The sequence below is a fragment of the Somniosus microcephalus genome, unplaced genomic scaffold (genome assembly GCF_052327205.1).
Source record: "Somniosus microcephalus isolate GS21.2 unplaced genomic scaffold, FLI_Smic_1.0 scaffold37, whole genome shotgun sequence".
NCBI classification, from domain to species: domain Eukaryota; kingdom Metazoa; phylum Chordata; class Chondrichthyes; order Squaliformes; family Somniosidae; genus Somniosus; species Somniosus microcephalus.
The window spans coordinates 569,924-592,283 of NW_028225224.1; the positions used below are offsets into that span (position 1 = coordinate 569,924).

Below are 22,360 nucleotides of genomic sequence, written 5' to 3' on the forward strand. Positions count from 1 at the left end.
TGGAAGGAGTGCAGCTAAGATTCACCAGACTGATATCTGGGATGGCAGGAATGATGTATGAGGAAAGTTTGGGTCGACTGGGCTTATACTCGCTGGAGTTTAGAAGAATGAGAGGTGATCTCACTGAAACTTATAAAATTCTAACAGGACTGGACAGACTAGATGCAGGAAGGATGTTCCCGATGGTCGGGGAGTCCAGAACCAGGGGTCACAGACTAAGGATAAGGGGTAAGCCATTTAGGACAGAGATGAGGAGGAATTTCTTCACCCAGAGAGTGGTGAACCTGTGGAATTCTCTACCACAGAAGGCAGTGGAGGCCAATTCATTAAATATATTCAAGAAGGAGTTAGATATATTTCTTAAGGCTAAAGGGATCAAGGGATATGGGGAGAAGGCAGGGACCGGGTACTGAGTTTGGATGATCAGCCATGATCTCATTGAATGGCGGAGCAGGCTCGAAGGGCCTTCTATGTTTCTATGATTCCCTTCTTTTGACTGTTCTTGGTGTTACATAGAATGTACAGCACAGAAACAGGACTTTCAACCCAACTGGTCCATGCCGGTGTTTATGCCCCACACCCACCCTACTTCAATTAACCCCATCAACATATCCTCCTATTCCTTACACACTCATGTGGCTTCCCCTTAAATGCATCTGTACTTTAAGCCTCAACTACTCTTTGTGGTGGCGAGTTCCACATTCTCACCACTCTCTGGGTAAACAAGTTTCTCCTGAATTCCCTCCTGGATTTATTGGTGACCATCTTATATTTCGTGGATATTAAAACCCCAATAACTGGACTGGATTTTAAGATTCTGTATCAATAAATCAGCTTTGTTTGAAACACCCAGTCTATTGAGGCCTTGTTTCTAAGATAAGCCAAGAGCTAATTGATGACTTGTTACAGACATTCCCTGTCCTCTCAATGTCGGTGTCCAGGGGAGAAGCTGATGGGTTTGTGTTACTTTCTTGAAGTGAATTTTTGTGCTCAAGAAGGTGCTGGATGTCACTGTGGGGAAAAGGAACATTTTAACATTCTCAGCACCTGGTGTCAACGTCAAACACTCTCAGGCCAGGTACAGCACAGGTTAGATACAGAGTAAAGCTCCCTCGACACTGTCCCATCAAACCCTCCCAGGGCAGGAACAGCACGGGTTAGATACAGAGTAAAGCTCCCTCTACACTGTCCCATCAAATACTCCCAGGGCAGGTACAGCACGGGTTAGATACAGAGTAAAGCTCCCTCGACACTGTCCCATCAAACCCTCCCAGGGCAGGTACAGCACCGGTTAGATACAGAGTAAATCTCCCTCTGTACTGTCCCATCAAACACCCCCAGGGCAGGTACAGCACGGGTTAGATACAGAGTAAAGCTCCCTCTACACTGTCCCATCAAACACTCCCAGGGCAGGTACAGCACGGGTTAGATACAGAGTAAAGCTCCCTCTACACTGTCCCATCAAACACTCCCAGGGCAGGTACAGCACGGGTTAGATACAGAGTAAAGCTCCCTCTATACTGTCCCATCAAACACTCCCAGGGCAGGTACAGCATGGGTTAGATACAGAGTAAAGCTCCCTCTGCACTGTCCCATCAAACACTCCCAGGGCAGGTACAGCACGGGTTAGATACAGAGTAAAGCTCCCTCGACACTGTCCCATCAAACCCTCCCAGGGCAGGTACAGCACCGGTTAGATACAGAGTAAATCTCCCTCTATACTGTCCCATCAAACACTCCCAGGGCAGGTACAGCACAGGTTAGATACAGAGTAAAGCTCCCTCGACACTGTCCCATCAAACCCTCCCAGGGCAGGAACAGCACGGGTTAGATACAGAGTAAAGCTCCCTCTACACTGTCCCATCAAATACTCCCAGGGCAGGTACAGCACGGGTTAGATACAGAGTAAAGCTCCCTCGACACTGTCCCATCAAACCCTCCCAGGGCAGGTACAGCACCAGTTAGATACAGAGTAAATCTCCCTCTGTACTGTCCCATCAAACACCCCCAGGGCAGGTACAGCACGGGTTAGATACAGAGTAAAGCTCCCTCTACACTGTCCCATCAAACACTCCCAGGGCAGGTACAGCACGGGTTAGATACAGAGTAAAGCTCCCTCTACACTGTCCCATCAAACACTCCCAAGGGCAGGTACAGCACGGGTTAGATACAGAGTAAAGCTCCCTCTATACTGTCCCATCAAACACTCCCAGGGCAGGTACAGCATGGGTTAGATACAGAGTAAAGCTCCCTCTGCACTGTCCCATCAAACACTCCCAGGGCAGGTACAGCACGGGTTAGATACAGAGTAAAGCTCCCTCGACACTGTCCCATCAAACCCTCCCAGGGCAGGTACAGCACCGGTTAGATACAGAGTAAATCTCCCTCTATACTGTCCCATCAAACACTCCCAGGGCAGGTACAGCACACGTTAGATACAGAGTAAAGCTCCCTCTACACTGTCCCATCAAACACTCCCAGGGCAGGTACAGCACGGGTTAGATACAAAGTAAAGCTCCCTCCACACTGTCCCATCAAACACTCCCAGGGCAGGTACAGCACGGGTTAGATACAGACAAAAGCTCCCTCGACACTGTCCCATCAAACACCCCCAGGGCAGGTACAGCACGGGTTAGATACAGAGTAAAGCTCCCTCCACACTGTCCCATCAAACACTCCCAGGGCAGGAACAGCACGGGTTAGATACAGAGTAAAGCTCCCTCTACACTGTCCCATTACACATTCCCAGGGCAGGTACAGCACGGGTTAGATACAGAGTAAAGCTCCCGCTACACTGTCCCATCAAACACTCCCAGGGCAGGAACAGCACGGGTTAGATACAGAGTAAAGCTCCCTCTACACTGTCCCATTACACATTCCCAGGGCAGGTACAGCACGGGTTAGATACAGAGTAAAGCTCCCGCTACACTGTCCCATCAAACACTCCCAGGGCTGTCCAGCACGGGTTAGATACAGAGAAACGCTCCCTCTACACTGTCCCATCAAACACTCCCAGGGCAGGTACAGTACGGGTTAGATACAGAATAAAGCTCCCTCTACACTGTCCCATCAAACACTCCCAGGGCAGGACAGCACGGGTTAGATACAGAGTAAAGCTCCCTGTACACTGTCCCATCACACATTCCCAGGGCAGGTACAGCACGGGTTAGATACAGTGTCAAGCTCCCTGTACGCTGTCCCAAGAAACACTCCCAGGGCTGTACAGCACGTGTTAGATACAGAGTAAAGCTCCCTCTACACTGTCCCATCAAACACTCCCAGGGCAGGTACAGCACGGGTTAGATACAGAGTAAAGCTCCCTCTACACTGTCCCATCAAACGCTCCCAGGGCAGTTGCAGCACGGGTTAGATACAGAGTAAATCTCCCTCTGTACTGTCCCATCAAACACCCCCAGGGCAGGTACAGCACGGGTTAGATACAGAGTAAAGCTCCCTCTACACTGTCCCATCAAACACTCCCAGGGCAGGTACAGCACGGGTTAGATACAGAGTAAAGCTCCCTGTACACTGTCCCATCACACATTCCCAGGGCAGGTACAGCACGGGTTAGATACAGTGTCAAGCTCCCTGTACGCTGTCCCAAGAAACACTCCCAGGGCTGTACAGCACGTGTTAGATACAGAGTAAAGCTCCCTCTACACTGTCCCATCAAATACTCCCAGGGCAGGTACAGCACGGGTTAGATACAGAGTAAAGCTCCCTCGACACTGTCCCATCAAACCCTCCCAGGGCAGGTACAGCACGGGTTAGATACAGAGTAAAGCTCCCTCTACACTGTCCCATCAAACGCTCCCAGGGCAGTTGCAGCACGGGTTAGATACAGAGTAAAGCTCCCTCTACACAGTCCCATCAAACACTCCCACGGCAGGTACAGCACGGGTTAGATACAGAGTAAAGCTCCCGCTACACTGTCCCATCAAACACTCGCAGGGCAGGTACAGCACAGGTTAGATACAGAGTAAAGCTCCCTCTACACTGTCCCATCACACATTCCCAGGGCAGGTACAGCACGGGTTAGATACAGAGTAAAGCTCCCTGTGCACTGTCCCATCAAACACTCCCAGGGCCGGTACAGCACGGGTTAGATAAAGAGCAAAGCTCCCTCTACACTGTCCCATCAAACACTCCCAGGGCAGGTACAGCACGGGTTAGATACAGAGTAAAGCTCCCTCTACACTGTCCCATCAAACGCTCCCAGGGCAGGTACAGCACGGGTTAGATACAGAGTAAAGCTCCCTCTACACTGACCCATCAAACACTCCCACGGCAGGCACAGCACGGGTTAGATACAGAGTAAAGCTCCCTGTACACTGTCCCATCAAACACTCCCAGGGCAGGTACAGCACAGGTTAGATACAGAGTAAAGCACCCTCTGCACTGTCCCATCAAACACTCCCAGGGCAGGTACAGCACGGGTTAGATACAGGGTAAAGCTCCCTCGACACTGTCCCGTCAAACCCTCCCAGGGCAGGTACAGCACCGGTTAGATACAGAGTAAATCTCCCTCCATACTGTCCCATCAAACAATCCCAGGGCAAGTACAGCACGGGTTAGATACGGAGTAAAGCTCCCTCCACACTGTCCCATCAAACACTCCCAGGGCAGGAACAGCATGGGTTCGATACAGAGTAAAGCTCCCTCCACACTGTCCCATCAAACACTCCCAGGGCAGGTACAGCGCGGGTTAGATACAGAGTAAAGCTCCCTCTACACTGTCCCATCAAACGCTCCCAGGGCAGGTACAGCATGGGTTAGATACAGAGTAAAGCTCCCTCTACACTGACCCATCAAACACTCCCACGGCAGGTACAGCACGGGTTAGATGCAGAGTAAAGCTCCCTCTACACTGTCCCATCAAACACTCTCAGGGCAGGTACAGCACCGGTTAGATACAGAGTAAAGCTGTCCCATCAAAGACTCCCAGGGCAGGTACAGCACGGGTTAGATACAGAGTGTCAGCCATGGCTCAGGCGGCAGCACTCTCTCCTCTGAGTCAGAAGGTTGTGGGTTGAAGTCCCACTCCAGAGACTCGAGTCTAAAACTCTGTGCTGCCCCTCCAGTGCAGTGCTGAGGGAGTAAAGCCCAGTGCAGAGTAAAGTTCCCTCTGCACTGCTCCACTAACAGGCCTGAGCCCCAAACTCAGAAGAGCGCCCTCTGCTGCATTCCATGTGTCTCAGCAGCGGGAGAAGCAGGCGGCGGAAGTCCCGCCCCTCGAACACCCCGATTGGTTGGAGGACCCGCCGCCACCTCAGTCCTCCGAGCTCCGCCCGCTCTCTCCCTATTGGTCGGAGCTCCCGTCAGTCACCGCCGTGGAGTTGATGACGTGGCCCAGTCAAGCTCCCTGCAGAAGACAAGGGGCTGCGGCCGCTCGGTGCCGGGAGGGCGCTGGGACGGTGCGGTTTGTATTTTCTTTTTATTTATCTCCCCACCCGCGCTTCTCTCCGCTATATGTAAAAAAAACCCTGATAAAACTCACTTTCCGCCGGTGATCCGGACTCTCGCGGTTGCCCGGGCCTTCCCCAGAATGCGAGGCCCTGCGCAGGCGCGGTAGTGGCTCAACTTCGGGAGCCGGGCCCGGCGGCGCATGCGGAGTAGGGGGAGGGGGCGGGGCCTATTCAGAGGGGGAGGATGATTGACAGGTTCCCGGGGGGGCTGCTGAGCATGCGCGGTGCGGGCCGGGCGCCTGTGGAGCAGGAGAGGGCAGGGCCATGGAGCGCATGCGCGGGATCAGCGGCAACTTTAGTGTCACAAAGGGACCGAGTGTCTTCAAATCTCTCCCCTCTTCTAATTTCCTGCAAAACCAGTTTATAAAAGTCATCACTGAAAGTACATAGAAACATAGAAGACAGGCTGATCATAAAAAAAGCAGTTTGTTTTTAAATTGATGAAACAGAAACAAGAAACCCTGGGGAGCAAATGTGAGTAAAAATATTTTTTCTCCCTGAATTAATTTTTTAAATATTAATTTTCTGCGTTTTTAATGATTAATTTCAAGCACTTTAAGAGAAATATGGGAGTGGTGGGGGTTCTCTTAAAGGGACAGGCGCTCTTTCTATGAGATTTTCATTAAAGGGACCGCGTCCCCGTGGATGACCGATTTTAAAGGGACAGCGTCTCCCTTTTTTATAATGTATATGTAAGAGACTGACATTTAAAGTAAGGCAAATCCCCTGTGTGAGTGCTTGGCGAGAAATCAGGTGCTGTTTGCTCTCGCCCCCTCCCAATTTTCTGCCAACGGACAGAAAGCAGAGAGTAGTGGTGAACGGTTTCTTTTCAGACTGGAGGGAGGTAAACAGTGATGTTCCCCAGGGGTCGGTATTAGGGCCAATATTCCCTCTAATTTTTTTTGAGGTGCGTGGCCCCTTTAACGGGCTGCACGGCCCATTCAAATTTCCGCACATGCGCGTTTATTCCATTTATAGGGCGGTGAGCCGGCTGCGCGGGACCTCCAGACCGCTGCGTGGCCGCGCAACTTAACGTGAACATTGATTCAGACCACTGCTTTTTTTGATATATATCAATGACCTGGACTTGGGGATCCAGGGCAAAATTTCAAAATTTACAGACGACACGAAACTCAGAAATGTAGCAAACAATGAGGATAGTAACAGACTTCAGGAGGATGTAGCCAGACTGGTGAAATGGGCAGAAACGTGGCAGATTAAATTTAATGTAGAGAAGTGTGAAGTGATTCATTTTGGTAGGAAGAATGAGGAGAGGCAATATAAACTAAATGGTCCAGTTTTAAAGAGGGTGCAGGAACAGAGAGGCCTCGGGGTGTATGTACACAAATCTTAGAAGGTGGCAGGACAAGTTGAGAAGGCTGTTAAAAAAGCATACAGGATCCTTGACTTTATTAATAGAGGAATAGAGTACAAAAGCAAGCAGGTTATGCTAAGCCTTTATAAAACACTGGCTCGGCTTCCGCTGGGCACCACACTTTAGGAAGGATGTCAAGGCCTTAGAGAGGGTGCAGAAGAAATTTACGAGAATGGGACCAGGGATGAGGGACTTGAGTTACGTGGAGAGACAGGAGAAGCTGGGGTTGTTCTCCTTAAGCAAAGAAGATTAAGAGGAGATTTGATAGAGTTGTTCAAAATCAGGATGGATTTTGAGAGAGTAAATAAGGAGAAACCGTTTCCAATGGCTGAAGGGACAGAAACCAGACAAGCGTGCTAAGCTTGAATAAAGGAGACTATGAAGGTATGAGAGCGGAATTGAGTAGAGTGGATTGGGGAAATAGATTAAAGGGTAAGACGATACATGATCAGTGGTGTACATTTAAGGAGTTATTTTACAACTTCCAAAAAAATATATTCCACTGAGAAGAAAAGGGTGTAAAAGAAAAGACAGCCATCCGTGGCTAAGTAAAGAAATTAAGGATAGTATTCGACTAAAAACAAGGGCATATAAGGTAGCCAAATCTAGTGGGAGGATAGAGGATTGGGAAAACTTTAAAAGACAGCAAAAAATAACAAAAAGATTGATTAAGAAAGGGAAGATAGATTATGAAAGTAAATTAGCAAAAAATATAAAAACAGATAGTAAGAGTTTTTATAGTTATATAAAAAGAAAAAGGGTGGCTAAAGTAAATGTTGGTCCCTTAGAGGATGAGACCGGGAAATTAATGGTGGGAAATATGGAGATGGCAAAAACACTGAATGAATATTTTGTATCAGTCTTTACAGTAGAAGACACTAAGAATATCCCAACACTGGACAAACAGGGGGCTATAGGGGGGAGGAGCTAAACACGATCAGAATCACTAAGGAAGTGGTACTCGGTAAAATAATGGGACTCAAGGCGGATAAATCACCTGGACCTGATGGCTTACATCCTAGGGTCTTGAGGGAAGTGGCGGTAGGGATTGTGGATGCATTGGTAATAATTTTCCAAAACTCCCTGGACTCAGCAAAGGTCCCGGCAGACTGGAAAACTGCTAATGTAACGCCCTTATTTAAAAAGGGCAGTAGACAGAAGGCTGGAAACTATAGACCGGTTAGCCTAACATCTGTGGTAGGTAAAATATTGGAGCCCATTATTAAGGAGACAGTAACAGGACATTTGGATAATCATAATTTAATTGGACAAAGTCAGCATGGTTTTATGAAGGGGAAGTCATGTTTGACAAATTTGCTGGAGTTCTTTGAGGAAGTAACATATAGGGTGGATAAAGGGGAACCAGTGGACGTAGTGTATTTAGACTTCCAAAAGGCATTTGACAAGGTGCCACACAAAAGATTATTGCTTAAGATAAAAAATCACGGGATTGGGGGTAATATTCTGGCATGGATAGAGGATTGGCTATCTAACAGAAGGCAGAGAGTTGGGATAAATGGTTCATTCTCAGACTGGCAATCAGTAACTAGTGGTGTTCCGCAGGGGTCAGTGCTGGGTCCCCAACTCTTTACAATCTATATTAACGATTTGGAGGAGGGGACCGAGTGTAACATATCAAAGTTTGCAGATGATACTAAGATGGGAGGGAAAGTAGTGAGTGAGGAGGACATAAAAAACCTGCAAGGGGACATAGACAGGCTAAGTAAGTGGGCAGAGATTTGGCAGATGGAATACAATACTGGAAAGTGTGAGGTTATGCACTTTGACAGGAAAAATCGTAGAGCAAATTATTATCTTAATGGCAAGATACTGGAAAGTACTGAAGTACAAAGGGATCTGGGGGTCCTGGTGCACGAAACTCAAAAGGTTAGTATGCAGGTGCAGCAAGTGATTAAGAAGGCCAATGGAATGTTGGCTTTCATTGCTAGGGGGATAGAATATAAAAATAGGGAGGTATTGCTTCAGTTGTACAAGGTATTGGTGAGACCGCACCTGGAATACTGCATACAGTTTTGGTGTCCATACTTAAGAAAAGACGTATTTGCTCTCGAGTCAGTACAAAGAAGGTTCACTCGGTTAACCCTGGGGATGAGGGGATGGACATATGAGGAGAGGTTGAGTAAATTGGGACTCTACTCATTGGAGTTCAGAAGAATGAGAGGCGATCTTATTGAAACATATAAGATTGTGAAGGGGTTGGATCGGGTGGATGCGGGGAAGATGTTTCCGATGATGGGTGAAACTAGAACTAGGGGGCATAGTCTTAGAATAAGGGGCTGCTCTTTCAAAACTGAGATGAGGAGGAACTACTTCACTCAGAGGGTGGTAGGTCCATGGACTATGCTGCCCCAAAAAGCTGTAGAAGCTACATCATTACATAAATTTAAAACAGAAATAGACAGTTTCCTAGAAGTAAAGGGAATTAAGGGTTACGGGGAGCGGGCAGGAATTTGGACATGAGTCTAGGTTCGGATCGGTCATGGCCCTGTGGGTAGCGGAGCGGGCCCAGGGGCCGTGTAGCCTGATCCTGCTCCTATTTCGTGTGTCTAATTCTGTTAGATTCAGGAGATGGTTCTGTGATAGTAGATTGGCGGTTAGGATCAGATCAGCCATGATCTTATTGAATGGCGGAGCAGGCTCGAGGGGCTGATTGGCCTACTCCTGCTCCTATTTCTTATGTTCTTATGTAAGGCGATTGGCAAAAGAACCAGAGGTGACACGAGGAAACAGATTTTTACTCCAAGTTGTTGTGATCTGGAATGCGCTGCCTGAAAGGGCGGTGGAAGCAGAATCAATATTATAATTCAAAAGAGATTGAGGTAAATACTTGAAGGGAAAACATTTACAGGGCTTTGGGGAAAGAGCAGGGGGAGTGGGATTAATTGGATCGCTCTTTCAAAGAGCCGGCACAGGCACAATGGGCCGAATGGCCTCCTTCTGTGCTGTATCATTCTATGATGCTATTCTACACAGACACACACACATACAGTCAGACAGACACACAGACACAGATACTCACTAAAATACAGTCAGACACACACACATTTTTTCTGCATGAACTTTTATTATGAATTTCAAAGACTTTAAGAAAAAGATGGGAATGGTGGGTGGAGGGCTCTTAAAGGGACAGGGACTCTCCTTTTCAGTGTGATTTTCATTAAAGGGACCGAGTCCTTCCTTGCCTGTGGAGGACCAATTTTAAAAGGACAGCGTCTTGAAATCAGGTGCAGTCTGCGTGTGAACCACCACCTCCCAATTTCCTGCCGAGCGATCCCTGCGGGCACCACTCCACTCCAGGAGTGGCTCCAAGAATCATACAGCACAGAAGGAGGCCATTCAGCCCATCGTGCCTGTGCCGGCTCTTTGAACGAGCTCTCCATTTAGTCCCACTCCCCTGCTCTTTCCCCATAGCCCTGAAAATGTTTCCCCTTGAAGTATTTATCCAATTCCCCAGTGAACGTTATTATTGACTCTGCTTCCACCGCCCTTTCAGGCAGCGCATTCCAGATCACAACAACTCGCTGCGTCAATAAAATTCTCCTCACCTCGCCTCTGGTTCTTTTGTCAATGACCTTATATCTGTGTCCTCTGGTTACCGACCCTCCTGCCACTGGAAACAGTTTCTGCTTATAAGCTACAGCTATACAAAGCCCTGGTTAGACCCCAGAGAGTCATAACGGCACAACAAGAAGCCATTCGGCCCATCAAGTCCGAGCCGGCTCTCTGTAGAGCAATCCAGTCAGTCCCATTCCCCCGCTCTATCCCCGTAGCCCTGCAAGTTTATTTCCCTCAAGTGCCTATCCAGTCTCCCCTTGAAAACATTGAGTGTCTCGGCTTCCACCACTTCTATCGGCAGTGAGTTCCAGGTCCTCACCACTCGCTGCATAAAAAAGTTTTTCCTCACATCCCCCCCGTATCTCTTGCCCAAAACCTTAAATCTGTGTCCCCTAGTCCTTGTACCATCAACTAGTGGGCACAGCCTTTCCCCGTCTAGCCTATCCAAACCCGTCATAATCTTGTACACCTCTATCAAATCACCCCTCAACCTCCTTTGCTCTAATGAAAACAAATCCAGCTTCTCCAACCTGTCCTTGTAGCTAAGATCCCCCATTCCCGGAACCATTCTGGTAAATCTCCTCTGCACCCTCTCAAGGGCCTTCACACCCTTCCTAAAGTGTGGTGACCAGAACTGGATGCAATACTCCAGTTGTGGCCTAACCAGCGCTTTATAAAGGTTCAGCATAACTTCTCTACTTTTGGACTCAATACCTCTATTTATGAAGCCCAAGATCCCATATGCTTTGTTAACCACTCTCTCAATATGTCCCGCCACCTTCAGGGACCTACGCACATTAACTCCCAGGAACTCCTTGGAGCACTGTGTACAGTTCTGGGCACCACACCTCAGAAAGGATATACTGGCCTTGGAAGGAGTGCAGCACAGATTGACCAGAATGTTTCCCAGGCTCCAAGGGTTAGATTATGAGGGAGAGATTACATAAACTAGGCTTGTGTTCCCTGGAATCTAGAAGGTTAAGGAGTGATTGAGGATTTTAGGATTTTGAAAGGAATTGGTAGAGTAGATAGAGAGAAACTTTTTCCGCCGGTGGGGCAGCCGAGGACAAGGGGACATAAGAACATAAGAAATAGGAGCAGGAGTAGGCCAATCGGCCCCTCGAGCCTGCTCCACCATTCAATAAGATCATGGCTGATCTGATCCTAAACTCAAATCTTCTATCACTCTCCATCCCACCCGAACCCATGTGATCTCCCGGGAGAGGCGAAAAACCAGATAAAAAACCCAATGGCCAATTTGGGAGAAAAAATCTGGGAAATTCCTCTCTGTCCCATCTAGGCGATCGAAACTCTTCCAGGAGATCACTCTGTCCCTATATTTTCTACAGTACTTACCTTCTGTAAAGGCGATCTCCACCCCAGCCAGGAACAGGAATAAAACCATCTGAAATCTAACACAGAATTAGAACACAAGAAGTAGGAGCAGAACCAGGCTACACGGCCCTTGGGCCCGCTCCACTACCCACAGGGCCATGACCATTCCGAACCTAGACTCATGTCCAATTTCCTGCCCGCTCCCCGTAACCCTTAATTCCCTTTACTTCTAGGAAACTATCTATTTCTGTTTTAAAATTTATTTAATGATGTAGCTTCCACAGCTTTCTGGGGCAGCAAATTCCACAAACCTACCACCCTCTGAGTGAAGAAGTTTCTCCTCATTTCAGTTTTGAAAGAGCAGCCCCTTATTTTAAGATTATGCCTCCTAGTTGTAGTTTCACCCATCATTGGGAACATCCTCACCGCATCCACCCGATCAAGCCCCTTCACAATCTTATATGTTTCAATAAGATCGCCTCTCATTCTTCTGAACTCCAATGAGGAGTCCCAATCGACTCAACCTCTCCTCATATGACCACCCCCTCATCCCCGGGATTAACCGAGTGAACCTTCTTTGTACTGACTCGAGAGCAAGTATGTCTTTTCTTAAGTATGGACACCAGAACTGTTTGCAGTATTCCAGGTGCGGTCTCACCAATACCTTGTATAACTGCAGCAATACCTCCCTGTTTTTATATTCTATCCCCCTAGCAATAAAAGCCAACATTCCATTGGCCTTCTTGATCACTTGCTGCACCTGCATACTAGCTTTTTGAGTTTCGTGCACCAGGACCCCCAGATCCCTTTGTACTTCAGTACTTTCCAGTTTCTTGCCATTAAGATAATAACTTGCTCTATGATTTTTCCTGCCAAAGTGCATAACCTCACACGTTCCAGTATTGTATTCCATCTGCCAAATCTCTGCCCACTTACTTAGCCTGTCTATGTCCCTTTGCAGGTTTTTTATGTCCTCCTCACTCACTACTTTCCCTCCCATCTTTGTATCATCTGCAAACTTTGATATGTTGCACTCGGTCCCTTCCTCCAAATCGTTAATATAGATTGTAAAGAGTTGGGGACCCAGCACTGACCCCTGCGGAACACCACTAGTTACTGATTGCCAGTCTGAGAATGAACCATTTATCCCAACTCTCTGCTTTCTGTTAGAGAGCCAATTCTCCACCCACGCCAGAATATTACCCCCAATCCCGTGATTTTTTATCTTAAGCAATAATCTTTTGTGTGGCACCTTGTCAAATGCCTTTTGGAAGTCTAAATGCACTACGTCCACTGGTTCTCCTTTATCCACCCTGTATGTTACTTCCTCAAAGAACTCAAGCAAATTTGTCAAACATGACTTCCCCTTCATAAAACCATGCTGACTTTGTCCTATTAAATTATGTTTATCCAAATGTCCCGTTACTGTCTCCTTAATAATGGACTCTAACATTTTACCAACCACAGATGTTAGGCTAACAGGTCTCTAGTTTCCAGCCTTCTGCCTACTACCCTTTTTAAATAAGGGTGTTACATTAGCAGTTTTCAATCTGTGGAAGCTACATCATTAAATAAATTTAAAACGGAAATCGACAGTTTCCTAGAAGTAAAGGGAATTAGGGGTTACGGGGAGTGGGCAGGATATCAGACATGAGGCGAGGTTCGGATCGGTCATGGCCCTGTGGGTGGCGCAGCGGGCCCAGGGGCCGCGTAGCCTGGTCCTGCTCCTACTTCTTGTGTTCTAATTCTGTGTTAGATTTCAGGAGATGGTTCTATTCACAGGGATTAGTGGAGACCTCGGGAACAGGCTGCCAGCTAGGAGTCCTTCAAGAGTAAATTGGGCCTGTTCCTGGCTGGGGTGGAGATCACCTCTTACAGAAGGTAAGTACTGCAGGAAATACAGGGACAGAGTGATCTCCTGGACGAGTTTCGATCGCCTAGAAGGGTCGGAGAGGAATTTCCCAGATTTTTTATCCCAAATTGGTCATTGGGTTTTTTAACTGGTTTTTCGCCTCTCCCGGGTGATCACATGGGTTCGGGTGGGACGGAGAGTGAAAGTAGATTTGAGGTTCGGATCAGATCAGCCATGATCTTATTGAATGGCGGAGCAGGCTCGAGGGGCCAATTGGCCTACTCCTGCTCCTGTTTTTTATGTTCTTATGTAACCAGTACAAGTGAAGCGACTCCTTCTCCCGGAGATTTATTAAACGTGAATACTCCAAGAGTTGACCAAAAATCAGGTTAGTAATATTAATCAAGGAGTCAATTTCTGCTGTAAGAAGGGATGATACCTTAGCAGGTTCCTCTAATGAGGCCATATGGATAGAACTTAAACAAAAAGGGGGCAAGCACTTTGCTGGCAGTGTACTATAGGCCCCCAAACAGTAAGGGGGAGATAGAGGAACAGATATGTAGGCTAATCTCAGAGAAGTGTAGAAATAATAAGGTAATAACTGTTGGGGATTTCAACTTCCCCAATATTAACTGGGATAGTCAGAGTGTGAAAGGCTTAGAGGGTGTGGAATTCTTAAAGTGCATCCAGGAGAGCTTTTTCAGCCAACATGTAGAAAGTCCGACAAGAGATGGGGCGGTACTGGACCTAATTCGAGGGAATGTAGCAGGGCACGTGGTAGAAGGGTTAGTAGGAGAGCATTTTGGTGACAGTGACCATAATTCGGTGAGATTTAAAGTAGTTATGGAAAAGGACAAAGATGGGCCGGAAATAAAGGTTCTAAATTGGGGGAAGGCCGATTTTAATATGATAAGGCAGGATCTGGCCAAAGTGGACTGGGATCAGCTACTTGTAGGAAAATCCACATCAGAGCAGTGGGAGTCTTTCAGAAAGGAAATAGAGAGAGTACAACGCCATCATGTTCCTGTAAAGGTCAAGGGTGGGACCAACAAGCCCAGGGAACCCTGGATGTCAAGGGACATACAAGAATGGATTAGGAAAAAAAGGGAGGCTTTTGGCAGATACAAAGGACTAAAAACAGTGGAAGCCCTAGAGGAGTATAGAAAGTGCAGGGGGGGGGGTACTTAAAAAAGAAATTAGGAGAACGAGGAGGGGTCATGAAAAAACACTGGCAGGCAAAATAAAGGAAAATCCCAAGGTGTGTTATTAGTATATTAAGGGCAAGAGGAAAACCAGGGAAAGAGTAGAGCCCATTAGGGACCAAAGTGGCAATCTGTGTGTAGAGCCAGAAGATGTAGGTGAGGTTTTAAATTAATATTTTGCATCTGTGTTCACTATGGAGAAGGACGATGTAGGCATAGAAATCAGGCAGGGGGATTGTGATATACTTGAACAAATTAGTATTGAGAGGGAGGAGGTACTAGTGGTTTTAGCGGGCTTAAAAGTGGATAAACCCCCAGGCCCAGGCGAGATGTATCCCAGCCTGCTGTGTGAGGCAAGGGAGGAGATTGCAGGGGCTCTGACACAAATTTTCAGAACCTCTCTGGCCACAGGGGAGGTGCCAGAGGACTGGAGAACAGCTAACGTAGTACCATTATTCAAGAAGGGTAGTAGGGATAAACGAGAGAATTATAAGCCAGTGAGCCTAACATCAGTGGTAGGGAAATTATTGGAAAAAAATCTGAGGGAAAGAATTGGCCTCCACTTGGAGAGGCAAGGATAGTCAGCATGGCTTTGTCAGGGGGAGATCATGTCTAACCAATTTGATTGAATTTTTCGATGGGGGTGACTAGGTGTGTGGATGAGGGCAGTCCAGTTGATGTAGTCTACATGGACTTCAATAAGGCTTTTGACAAAGTCCCACATGGGAGACTGGTCAAGAAGGTAAGAGCCCATGGGATCCAGGGCAATTTGGCACATTGGATCCAAAATTGGCTTAGTGGCAGGAGGCAGAGGGTGATGGTCGAAGGTTGTTTTTGTGACTGGAAGCTTGTGTCCAGTGGTGTACTGCAGGGATACCGGTGCTGGGTCCTTTGCTGCTTGTAGTGTACATTAATGATTTAGATATGAATGTAGGAGGTATGATCAGTAAGTTCGCAGATGACACGAAAATTGGTGGAGTGGTAAATAGCGAGGAGGGAAGCCTCAGGTTACAGGACAATATAGATGGGTTGGTCAGATGGGCAGCACAGTGGCAAATGGAATTTAACCCTGAAATGTGTGAGGTGATGCATTTTGGGAGGACTGACAAGGGAATACACAATGAATGGTAGAACCCTAGGAAGGACAGAGGATCAGAGGGACCTTGGTGTGCATGTACATAGATCCCTGAGAGCAGCAGGACAGCGAGAAGGCATATGGGATACTTGCCTTCATTAGCCGAGGCATAGAATATAAGAGCAGGGAGGTTATGATGGAGCTGTACAAAACACTAGTTAGGCCACAGCTGGAATACTGTGTGCAGTTCTGGTCGCCACATTATAGGAAGGATGTGATTGCATTGGAGAGGGTGCAGAGGAGATTCACCAGGATGTTACCTGGGCTGGAGCGCTTCAGCTATGAAGAGAGACTGGACAGGCTGGGGTTGTTTTCCTTAGAGCAGAGAAGGCTGAGGGGGGACCTGATTGAGTGTGCAAAATTATGAGGGGCATAGATAGGGTAGATAGAAAAGAACTTTTCCCCTTAGTAGAGGGGGTCAATCACCAGGGGGCATAGTTTCAAGGTAAGGGGCAGGAGGCTTAGAGGGGATTTGAGGAAGAACTTTTTCACCCAGAGGGTGGTTGGAATCTGGAACTCACTGCCTGAAAGGGAGGTAGAGGCAGGAACCCTCACAACATTCAAGAAGCATTTAGATGAGCACTTGAAACGCCATAGCATACAAGGCTACGGACCAAGTGCTGGAAAATGGGATTAGATTAGACAGGGCTTGATGGGCGGCGCGGACACAATGGGCCGAAGGGCCCCTTTCTGTGCTGTATAAATCTATGACTCTATGGTAGCACTCTTGCCTCTGAGGCATAAGGTTGTGGGTTCAAGTCCCACTCCAGAGACTTGAGCACCAAAATCCAGGCTGACACTCCAGTGCAGTACTGAGGCACTGTCAGAGGTGGCGTCTTTCGGATGAGATGTTAAACTGAGGCCCTGTCTGCTCTCTCAGGTGGATGTAAAAGATCCCATGACACTATTTTGAGAAAGAAAGACTTGCATTTATATAGTGCTTTCATGACCAGCAGACATCTTGAAGTGCTTTACAGCCAATGAAGTACTTTTGAGGTGTTGTCACTGTTGTAATGTGGGAAAGAGCAGGGGAAATATCCCCGGTGTCCGAGCCAATGTTTATCCCTCAATCAATGGAACAAAAGGATAATAGCAAAATACTGCGGATGCTGGAAATCTGAAATAACAACAGGAAATGCTGGAAACACTCAGCAGGCCAGGCAACATCCGGAGAGAGAGAAACAGAGTTAACAAAAAGATAGATTATCTGGTCATTATCACATTGCTGTTTGTGGGAGCTTGCTGTGCGCTATTTGACTGCCGCGTTTCCTACATTACAACAGTGACTACACTTCAAAAGTACTTCATTGGCTGTAAAGCACTTTGGGACATCCGGTGGTGGTGAAAGGTGCTATAGAAATGCAAGTCTTTCTTTCTTCACTGGATTCACCAGCGACCTCTTCTGGCTGATGGTTGATTGACAGACGATAGTCTGCGCATGCGCACAAGGAGCGGCGGTTTGGGCCGAGTCCGGCACAGTGACCCCTCCCGGTCACCAAGGGCAACAACCGCGCATGCCCAGAGGAGACCAACCCCCCTCCCCCACTCGGAGCTGTGCCTGCGCACTCGGACCCTGCCGGACAGAGTCAGTGCGGGACATTCCGGGGAAAGGCCTTGGTGTCGGGTCCAGAGTCGCGATCGGTGACGCAAAGTGAGTTTTCTCCACTCCGATTGGGTGGAGAATCGCGCGGGGTGGGGGGGGATCGGGAGAGAATAAAGAGAAATAGAAAAACCTGAGAGTCCGCGAGGCCCCGGACCGAGCGGCGTCAGTTGGACGGAGCACATGATCTCCTTGGGGACACGTGACCCAGCCCAGGGCCTGATTGACGGGAGCTTCCGACCAATAGGGAGCGAGCGGGGCGGGGCTGGAGGAGCGAGCCGGCGGCGGGTCCTCCAACCAATCGGGGCGCCCGAGGGGCGGGACTTGCGCCGGCTGATTGTCTGATCCGCAGGGCAGCGAGTTTCTCCAGTCCCTTGTTCAGGGCCCGGGGCCAGGGGAGGCTGTGGGCCTTTATTCCCCTCATTGGACACAAGGCTCTTTGGCTCACAACACACTGGCTCAGATTTTAATAGAGACTTTTTAAATTCATCAATAAAAGCAGATAAACCCCGTGCTTCTGTGGAACAAACTTTCTAATATTTTATAGAATCATAGAATGGTTACAGCACAGAAGGAGGCCCGTCGAGCCCGTGCCGGCTCTCTGCAAGACCACTTCAGCTAGTCCCACTCCCCGCCCTTTCCCCGTAACCCTGCACATTTCTTTACTTCAGGCACTTATCCAATTCCCTTTTGAAAGCGGTGATTGAATCTGCCTCCACCACCCTTTCAGGCAGTGCATTCCAGATCCTAACCACTCGCTGTGTAAAGAAGTTTTTCCTCATGTTGCCTTTGGTTCTTCTGCCAATCACCTTAAATCTGTGTCCTTTGGTTCGCGACCCTTCCACCAATGGGAACAGTTTCTACTCTGTCCAGAACCCTCATCATTTTGAATACCTCTATCAAATCTCCTCTCAACCTTCTCTACTCTAAGGAGAACAACCCCAGCTTCTCGAGTCTATCCACGTAACTGAAGTCCCTCATCCCTGGAACCATTCTTGTAAATCTTTTCTGCACCCTCTCTAAGGCCTTCACATCGTTCATAAACTGCGGTGCCCAGAATTGGACACAATACTCCAGTTGAGGTCGAACCAGTGTTTTATAAAGGTTCATCATCACCTCCTTGTTTTTGGACTCTATGCCTCTATTTATAAAGCCCAGGATCCCGTATGCTTTTTTAACCACTTTCTCAACCTGCCCTGCCACCTTCAATGATTTGTGCACACATACCCCCAGGTCTCTCTGTTCCTGCACCCACTTTAGGATTGTACCCTTTAGTTTATATTGCCTCTCCTCATTCTTCCTACCAAAATATATCAGTTCGCACTTTTCTGCGTTAAATTTAATCTGCCACGTGTCCGCCCATTCCACCAGCCTGTCTATGTCCACTTGAAGTCTATCACTATCTTCCTCACTGTTCACTTTACTTCCAAGTTCTGTGTCATCTGCATATTTTGAAACTGTGCCCTGTACACCCAAGTCCAAGTCATTAATATATATCAAGAAAAGCAGTGGTCCTAGTACCGACCCCTGGGGAACACCACTGTGTACCTTCCTCCAGTCTGAAAAACAACCATTCACCACTACTCACTGTTTCCTGTCACTTTGCCAATTTCGTATCCATGCTGCCACTGTCCCTATTACTCCATGGGTATCAACTTTGCTGGTAAGCCTAGTATGTGGCTCTTTGTCGAACGCCTTTTGGAAATCCATGTACACCACGTTAACCGCATTGCCCTCATCAACCCTCTCTGTTACCTCATCAAAAAACTCAATCAGAATCAGAGCGGCCAGGCCCCAGCACCAGGAAACCCAGGGTGCAGCGCCTCCCCCATCCGAGCCGCCGCTTCCCGGTTTCTGCAGCCGGTTCCACCAAGTCCGACTCGGGACAAAGGACAGGAGCCAGGCTCCCAGAATGACCCGTGGCCCCGGAGAGCATATGCACTCTCAGCGGGGAAATCAGCGCGTTGGATAGAGCGGTTTCTGGGGCGCGGTGATTGTGGGTGCTGCGGCCACCATTAGTCAACAGCTGTGGGGAAGAGTTTTATTGCAGGTGATGGCAGGTAGGTCCCTGGCCGCCTGTGTAGGTCTTTTTGTTGCTTCAGTTTGAGCTGGAGTGGAGATGGAGGAGAAGCTGCTGGGTTTAACCCCCAGTACTTCTGAGCCCAGGAGGACCCAACAATTTCCAATGTGTGACAGTCAAGGGAGGTGGATTCTGGGGGAGATTAGGTTGTTACACAGACACTGTCCCTACAATGTAAAAGAGTATTGTTTTAGGAATAAGTATTTCTGTAGAGGCTTTTAATCCATTTTACATATACAGATTTGTTTTAATTCATTCTTGGGATGTGGGCGTCGCTCGCAAGACCAGAATATGTTGCCAATCCCCATCTTCCCGTTGAGGTGGTGATGGTGGGCCGCCTTTTTTTTTAATTCATTGATGGGATGTGGGCGTCGCTGGCTGGCTAGGCCTGCATTTAGTGCCCATCCCTAATTGCCCTTGAGAAGATGGTGGTGAGCCGCCTTCTTGAACCGCTGCAGTCCATGTGGTGAAGGTACTCCCACAATGCTGTTGTGTAAGGAGTTCCAGGATTTTCACCCAGTGATGATGTAGCAACGGCGATATATGTCCAAGTCAGGATGGTGTGTGACTGGGAGAACTTGGAGGTGATGGTGCTCCCATGCACCTTCTGCATTTCTCCTCCTAGGTGCTGGAGGTTGCGGGTTTTGGAGGTTTTGTCAAAGTTCTGGTCGAGTTGCAGATGTATAAAGTCCATCTCCTTCGCCCCCTCCCACTCCCACCTCTCTCTCTCTCTCCTCCCATAGAGACCAGAGGCCCAGACCAGGTGGCAGATTCCCTTCACTGAAGGACATTAGTGAACCAGTGGGATTTTATGACAATCCGGCAGCTTTCATGGTCACTTTTTTTCTAGTGCCGGCCCCACAAACAACCAGATTCATTGAGCTCAATCTCACAACCTGCCTCTTTAGTGGGTTCTCTCTCACGCTCCATTTTAAATTCATTTTACAGGGTATTAGAAGGGGAGGATTTGCAGACAGGAAACTCAAACCAAACATCACGTCAAGATCTGACAGTCACTCGATTCATCAGGAACTGAATATCATCGGCCTTTGAATATGGAAGCAAAAAGCACCGTTCACATCGGGGAGAGGCCGTTCACCTGCTCCGAGTGTGGGAAGGGATTCACTAATTCATCCCGCCTGCTGAGACACCAGCGAGTTCACACTGATGAGAGACCTTTTAACTGCTCGGACTGTGAGAAGTGCTTTAAAAGTTCCGGGGCACTGATACACCATCAACGTGTTCACACTGGGGAGAGACCGTTCAGGTGCTCGCACTGCGGGACTGGGTTTGGGCAGTCATCTGACCTCACTGTACACCAGTGAGTTCACACTGGGGAGAGGCCGTTCACCTGCTCCGTGTGTGGGAAGGGATTCACTCGCTCATCCCACCTGCTGACACACCAGCGAGTTCACACTGGGGAGAGGCCATTCACCTGCTCCGTGTGTGGGAAGGGATTCGCTCGTTCATCCACCCTGCTGATACACCAGCGAGTTCACACTGATGAGAGCCCTTTTAAATGCTCGGACTGTGGGAAGTGCTATAAAGTGTCCGGGGAACTGATACGCCATCAACGTGTTCACACTGATGAGAGACCGTTCAGGTGCTCTCACTGCGGGACTGGGTTCAGGCGATCATCTGACCTCACTGTACACCTGTGCACTCACACTGGGGAGATGCCGTTCACCTGCTCTCACTGCGGGACTGGGTTTAGGCAGTCATCTGAGCTCACTATACACCAGCGCACTCACACTGGGGAGCGGCCGTTCACCTGCTCCGTGTGTGGGAAGGGATTCACTCGCTCATCCCACCTGCTGACACACCAGCGCACTCACACTGTGGAGAGGCCGTTCACCTGCTCTGAGTGTGGGAAGGGATTCACTGAGTCATCCCACCTGCTGACACACCAGCGAGTTCACACTGGGGAGAGACCGTTCACCTGCTCTGAGTGTGGGAAGGGATTCACTCAGTCATCCACCCTGCTGACACACCAGCGAGTTCACGCTGGGGAGAGGCCGTTCACCTGCCCTGAGTGTGGGAAGGGATTCACTCAGTCATCCCACCTGCTGAGACACCAGCGAGTTCACACTGGGGAGAGACTGTTCACCTGCCCTGAGTGTGGGAAGGGATTCACTCAGTCATCCAACCTACTGACACACCAGCGAGTTCACAAGTGACTGCAGGGATTGGATTCTGTTGTTGCTGCTGTTAATCACATCCAGGACTGAACCATGTTCATTCTGACAGGTGGGGATTGTTTCTGCTGATATTAATAAGTCCGGGAACTGGGCTGGAGTTTAATATTCTGGATAGATGTCAAATAAATCAACTTTGTGTTAAACACATTGTTGCAGATTTTTGTCTTTCCCACCTGAGTGTTTCGCATCACCTGGCTGGAGCTCAGAAAGGACAATCTGGGGGAGGATCATACGGTGGGAACAGAACTCCAGCCTGGACACAGTCCTTCAGGGCCACACTGAGAGGGGCAAACGGCACTTTGGTCTTTCTCGTCTCTCTTCACTGACAGCAAAGTTGCCGTGTGGGTTAATCTCGAGGCGTGTGAGAAACGTGTCCCAGCTGCTCTCTGCCATGGTTTAGAGCTCTTAGACACGGAACTGGAGGCTCCTTTATGAATGTAGCCCAGTGCTTTTTATTTAATGGCCTTATTAACCTGTGTTGCTACTTTTAGTGATTTGTGTATCTGTATCCCTGGATCCCTCTGCTCCTCCAGCCCATTTAG

The 22,360-nt window shown here is 48.4% G+C and overlaps 1 pseudogene; it reads left to right on the plus strand.

Annotated features, from left to right (window-relative positions):
• Window positions 1-21,963, plus strand: part of LOC147083854 (uncharacterized) — a 187,355-nt pseudogene extending 165,392 nt beyond the window's left edge.
• The last annotated feature ends 397 nt before the right edge of the window (window positions 21,964-22,360 follow it).